General features: G+C 35.0%; 1 pseudogene; it reads right to left on the minus strand.

Moving 5' to 3' along the window:
- Positions 1-1,857: 1,857 nt before the first annotated feature.
- Positions 1,858-6,815, minus strand: LOC132625613 (cysteine-rich receptor-like protein kinase 10; annotated as a pseudogene).
- Positions 6,816-7,115: the final 300 nt, after the last annotated feature.

Genomic DNA, 7,115 nt, shown 5'->3' on the forward strand with positions numbered 1-7,115 from the left:
TTTAAGTGATCAAAATTGGTTGGGGATAGTGACCCATGATGAAATGAGCTATTGATCTGAGTGGTTTTCTATTTGTATTTGAAATGGGGCCTTCTAGCAGTGGGAAAACAACTTTATTAAAAATATTGGGAGGAAGATTGCACGAAAATGTTAGAGGAACTGTCACATACAATGACATCCCATATAATACAGTAATCAATAGGAGGTACACTACATATCCATCAATAATTCTTTTTTCCTTCTCTCTTTCTACTGCCTTAAAACCAAGAATATATAAAAGTCTTTCTTTTAATGTACATCATTTTGTCTTTAACTTCCATACCGAATTGAGCAATGTTGTGCTAGGTGGGTTTCGTGACACAAGAAATTTTTGCTGCATTCTTTAGCTTGAATTCGGGACAGCCATCCGAAATCTTAGGAAACATAAATTTCTTATTTCATATTTGCTTTTCGTGAAGAAATATTAATTGAAGTGATCTTCAAACAACAATGGGCCGCGTCAACTACTCAATTAATCTCTCTAAACTTAAATATGTACTATAAGGTTCTTGTTTATATGGACTATTATATAGTAAGCATAGTATAAATTCTTACTGCTTCCATCAGTTGTTCTATTTCAGCTTCAGCGAGCCTCGATTTTACCCTTGTTCTTCCTCTGTTGTTAAACACATCAAAGCACCAGTTGATATTATAAAGATCATACTATCTTTTTATTTATAGGAAATTGGCCTTTCCTAATTTCCTATCAAGCTGATATCTTTTTATTCTCTCTTTTTGTGTGAGTGCTAGTGCTAGTTTATTGTTTCCTCATTTGCTTTTTCGTGGAAAATTTGAGTTACTCATAAAGGGCGTGTGTACATTTGTGGAGTGTTTGTTTGAAAAGTCTGTAGAAAATAAAAAATAACTTAAGAAACATGTTGCCAGTTTATTGTTCTTATTTGTTTTTTATGTTTATGTTTTTAGTTAAGAAAATTTGAGTTACTCACCAAGGTTCAGACCATCGTGATGCTAATCATGTTGTTCAACATGGATTTTGCTTGTGATGGATTCCAGTTGCTTATTTTGTTCGTAGTGAATTTTGTTTTCTTGGAACCATCAGTACAAATCAATACATTTGTTGAAAGTCTGAATGCCATATTTTATCTGAATGTGCAAGCTGATTGAATACTTTGAAAAGTTTTAATTGCTATGTTGCTAAAGGTTGGAATATGTAAAAATAAAACAAATATTTTTCTCAATTTTAATGTCAACTTGAAATGCAATTAGAATAAATACTAGGCAAATTCCTTAAAAAAAAAATTGGGTTAAACCGCCGCGAATTGAAATACGAACATCCTCTATTGTACTTTTTCTTTTACAGGTTAAACCGCCGTAAATGAACCTAAACCGCTGCTAAACAAGTGTTGTTAGATGGGGGTAAAAGCGTCGCTAAATGAAATAAACCGCTGTTAGAGAGGATGGATTCTTGGTTAGAGCTTTAAAAAAATTTAGGTCACTTACGAACCGCCGTTAATGAAAATGAACCCCCGTTGTATAACAATTTACAGCGGTTCATCTAAACGGCCTGGAAGGGTAGTTACGACAGTTTATCAGGCGATAGGTCTAAACTGTCGCTATTTTTATACTGCGGCAGTTCTAACCGCCGTGCAATGAAGGAGCCAACCGTCATGAAGAAACTTTTTTGATGTAATCTTCTGCTAAGCGAAGTTGTGATAACACTTCTAAATAGATGTTTTCATGGATGTAGCCTAGATGTTTTCAGATGTAGATTTAGATAGATTTGCCACTGATAAACCATCCAACAGAATTTAAATCTTCAACATCTATTGTTGTTTGTTGAATGAAAAACTTAATAAATGCATCATGAACTAAGATTCCAATTGCATGGGAAGTTAGGAATATAACCATCTTAGCTTGTCTCATTCAATCACCTAATTCCTCTACATAACATATAGAATATAAGACATTATATAAATTTCTTACACCATCAGGTTAAGTTGACCCGTTTTAGTAGGTGTTCCCACTAAATGGTACACTTAAACTCCATCATTGTATCCATCTATCTTGGCTCCAATTCTGTAATGGATATGTCATTTATGGACAATGGAATTGACCTGCTTCTAGATTGATCCGACTCTAGCCCTTTGGGTAACATCTCTGTTCGACTATGAAAGAAGAATGCAGGTTGCTGAGGCACTCGCATGGTGACGGAGTAACTATTAAGCATGAGCACCACAGATGCCATCGTAGGTCTGTCGTTAACATCTTCTTGAACACATAATAATCCAATATATATACATTGTATCACTTCATTTCTTGAGTATGACTCTCCAAAAGTTGGATCCATTATGTTCAATGGCGTGTCGTCCCTCCAATTCTTCCAAACCTGCAAGATTTATCCATCAATAATCAAAATTAGCATTTAAGAATTTATCTACCAAGAACTGCATTTATAACAGGGAAAAGGTTCAAATATGCCCCTTAAATTTTGCGATTTGTCTTACATGTGCCCTCTGTTTACCTTTCGACTCATAGCTCCCCCACTGTTATCTTTTGTCTCAATATACCCCTCCTATTAAAGGTTTTCCATCGTGATTTGGCTTGATTTTGTTGCTATAGATTGAAGCCATGTGGGGTATATTGGGACCTTTTTCAATTGCTAAGGGTATATGTGGCTTTTTTGATGGTTCAAGGGCACGTATTGTTGAGAATATATATAAAACAAGTTGATAGTTTAGGGGTAAATTTAGATCTTTTATTTATCTACGTGGCTCTGCCATAGCAATTGGAAAATGTCAGAGCCAAATTGGATAGCCATTGAGGGAAGGGCATACGGGATGAAATGCGGAACTCTTATGGACAAAAAGGTAAGCAGAGGACAAACGTAACGATGAAATTTTTCCCTTTATAATAGGACTAACATGATAAAGATACAATAGTTATGACTGTAAACTTACATAGCTAAGAAAATCTTCAGCATCACCTGATTGGTAAAATGTACTATTCTTCTTTCCACTTATGATCTACAAAGTTAGAACACCGAAGCTGAAAACATCGGATCTAACAGAGTATTGTCTGTGCATAGCATACTCCGGTGACATGTAACCGCTATATATAGCACAACAAACAAGCACGAAAGTTAGCTAGAAAAAGGATATTTAAATGGAATAAGTCTTTAAGAGGTTTTAAATTCTATGTATAAATAGCAAGTGTGCCTATGTTGAATGATTCAATGGACAAGACAGGAAAATATTATATAACAACGTAGTTTAAAAACTTACTATGTTCCAACAATCCTGCTTGTTATTTCTTCACTTTGATCAATTCCAAATATTCTTGCCATTCCAAAATTTGATATTTTGGGTTTCGTTTCTACATCTAAGAGTATATTGCTTTCTTTGAGATCACGGTGTATAATTCTTAGACGAGAATCCTCATGAAGGTAAAGTAGTCCACGCGCAATCCCTCCTATAATATTGTAGCGTCTCGACCAATCTAGTAGCTGCTGCTTTTCAGGATCTATAAACAGAGTTTAATTTAGGCAAAAAAGGACGTATAACCCAATTGTGTAAATGTCGAAATCAAGTAAATAGGCAACAACTTGAACTACCTGCTAAAGATCATAAGAAATCACTCTTGTAAAATGTGGCATGTTAGTTGCAGAAGCTAGATTTTCACTAGATTAAGAAAATTCTTCTTTGTGATATAGGCAAAAGAAGAAAAAAATAATAGAAAAAGAAGTTGGATGCATTAAGCTCCAGCTATGTGCGTAGTTTGAGGAAGGACCGGACCACATCCGGTCTATGTACCCAGTCTTACTTGTATTTCTGCAAGAGGTTGTTTCAACATAGGCAACTATAGTAACAAGAAGAACATATAAAGTGAATTTTATCAGATTGAAACCAACCAAATAAGAAATAATCGAGGCTTTTATTGGGACAAATTCATAGACGAGTATCTTTTCATTACCTTCCAAGCAGTATCCCAGTAGTCTCACTAAATTTCTGTGTTAAAGCTTCGCGATCAATACAATCTCATTCTTAAATTCTTCTATGCCTTGCCCTGAACTTCTTGATAGCCTCTTCACAGCTATCTCTTGTCCATTAGGAAGTTTACCCTGAGTGTAATTAGAAAATCAATACAAGTTAAAATACACTGGAAGGAGTAAGTTGGCAACATAAGGGTGTATTTGATATGAGGGCGTCATTTTCCATGAAAAATGTTTTTCTTGAAAAATAGAAATTATGTTCCCAAAAAATGTTTCTGGTACTTCGCGAGTGGAAAATATTTTTGAGTGTTTTAATTAAATGTTTGAGTCCTAAAGATTAATAATAACGTCTAAGTATTAGTAGGACAAGTAGGATGAAATTGGGAGTTAAATAGTGGTAAGAAAAATAGCTTATGTTGGTAAGTGAGGGAAGTCATTTTGCTCCTTTTGATCTCGTAACCAAATACTAGAAAATGACTTTCTCATAGAAAACATTTTCTTGGAAAGCAAACACCCCCAAGCATGTCCTAAAAACTGACCTCACCTTGTAGACAACACCAAATCCGCTTCACCAATTCTGTTGTCGGTTGAGAAGTTAGTCGTGGCAGCTCGAACAGTGTTCAAGTGATATTGCTAAGATTCAGCAGATGAAATTTCATCTTCATCTAGATAACGAAGAAAGTCCGAGAGTTTCAGTAGCTACTACTAGAATACTATTAGTGACTATAACTTAGAAACATTATATATGATCTCTTGTACGACATTGAATTCTCCCGATGCTCTACTTCTTAGCCAACATAAACCGAATACGAAGAGTAGAATTAAAACAACAATTGGAACAACTATGGTAGCGATTACACCAGATGCAATTCCTCCTTTTCCTGCATCAGTTGACAATTTTATTCAAACATGAAACTTAAATTGGGAATATCTTCGTTTATATTGAATAGAGTGGATGGAAACATTAATATATATGTATAAAAAGTAATTTTTGACCTATATATGTAGTATAAATTTCTATATAGACAGTATAAGTTTCCGATGAAGTGCCATCAACTGATCACCCTTTGATCTATATGGCTCAGCCACTGGTTGTTATGATCACCATGGACATGAAAGCAGGTTAAAGCGAATTTTCTTTTTCCACTTTATATGGATAGAATGAACATGTTTTACGGATGGTCATCCAACTAAAGGTCATTATCATCATAAAACTAAATTTTTTTACAGAAAGGGAGAATACATGGTTCCCCTTTCAACTTGTCCCATTTCTTCAATTACACATCTTAAGTTTGCAGGGTCCTATGACCCCCCCCCCCCCCCCCCCCCCCCCCCGGCGACTTGTTCAGAAGCATAGATCTTGCTAATTTGGGGTTTTTTTTTTGTGGCGAATATGCTGTTTTCAGGCAATAAGATGTAATTTTTTTGTCTTGCTTTGACTTCTCATGCGCATCATGTTGATTAAATGCACTCTTTGTGTCACATCAGCAAATAAGTGGGTAATAATTCAACTTTGAGCAAGTCTAGGGGATCATAGGACTCTCGCAAAGTTAAGATCATGTAAAGTTGAAAAAAAGTGCAAATTTAGTTCAAACAAGTGATTTAATACAGGCAGATCCAAGATTTAAATTTAATGGGTTCGACTTTTTAGATTCCTAGTATTATACTCATTGTACCGTTAAAAATATAGGTACAGACATAACATTTCTTGATATCTTAATAGGTTTCTGCGTACATATTTATACTTCATGCCAAAAGTTATGGTTTCAGATGAACCCGTAACCAAAAGCTATATCTGCCCCTGGATTTAACCACTCAATTAGAGAATAGAGCGTGTGAAGAAATTACCTCTTTCACTGCCTGTAGAACCGGGTGAAGGAGGAGGAGAACTGCGAACCGGTGGTGGAGGTGGTGGGGCGAAGGCACTAACATTGTAAAAAGGGTACAAATCATACCTAACGGTACAACTCGGAAGCAAAACTCTACCGCCCCTAGCGTCATTGCTTGGCATATCCTCAATAGCAGTTTGCAGGCAATTTTCACAAGAAGAATTAGAGATATGAGGTATGCATTGCACAAATGTATAAACTCTCTCAAATGATGAAAAATTCGCTTCTTTAGTAGCAAATTTTTTCCCTGAACGATTATTTCCATTTGCAGCCAGAGTTGCTAATTCATCCATCACATTTCCGAGTAGGGACAACAACTTTTGTGGTTCACTAACACTCTGTGTATTCAAAAAAGCATATCTCATCGCGGTACCAAATAAAGATTCACTCGAGTAACGTACCTGTATTTAATCTTCCGTGTATAAGCTACACTTTATACTAAATCATTTATTATATAAGTAAAGGACAGATGAATACACGATCTATTTAAAACTTGGGAATAGTTATTCTATAATAAATACTATATCTAAACGCATGGTTAATACAATACCAGGCATTGGACGATCCGTTAGGCCTCAAAGAATTCGAGGACAAAGATGATAAAAGGGCTTTGAGATTAGAGCTATAAGTGCTGTTGGGACTATACGAAGTTGTGTTTGGACAAAAAATGGCAGGAGAAGAAGAATTATCTTGGCCATCAATCAGGCTGAAAAAGAAGATAATTATACAACATTATGAAAGAAATGAACTGAGGAAATTATCGAAGTACTTCAACATCATGGTATGTTAGAATCTTTTTTTTAGATTTCGAATAAAGTGACATCTTCTGATTTTTTAAATTTTAGTTTAGTATTTAACAGAGTTTTCCAGTTAGAGGATAGGCTTTATGAGGTAGAGGATAAGCGAAGGGTGTGCACCAGACCACTAAGGTGGCTCCGCCCATGCCAAGACAAGAATGAGAAATGGTGAAGTTTTCAAAATTTACTTATTTGAATGGGGATTTTTGTCACAAAAAAAAAGTACTTTTGAAGAGTAGCAATTTATGTTATTAATTTGAAAATCACCTTTACAATATTAGAATAATAATTTATATTTTGTCGATGTTCCAAAAGAAAGTTATTTTTTTCAGCTTCTAAAAAATAGCTTTTGCTATTACTTAAAAGCACAAAGGTTTGGTCCAACACCCATCTTTCTAAAATAAGCACTTTTGGTTTCCCAAAAACTTGATAAAAAAATGA

The sequence above is a fragment of the Lycium barbarum genome, unplaced genomic scaffold, assembly GCF_019175385.1.
Source record: "Lycium barbarum isolate Lr01 unplaced genomic scaffold, ASM1917538v2 unchr_scaffold_11, whole genome shotgun sequence".
NCBI classification, from domain to species: Eukaryota; Viridiplantae; Streptophyta; class Magnoliopsida; order Solanales; family Solanaceae; genus Lycium; species Lycium barbarum.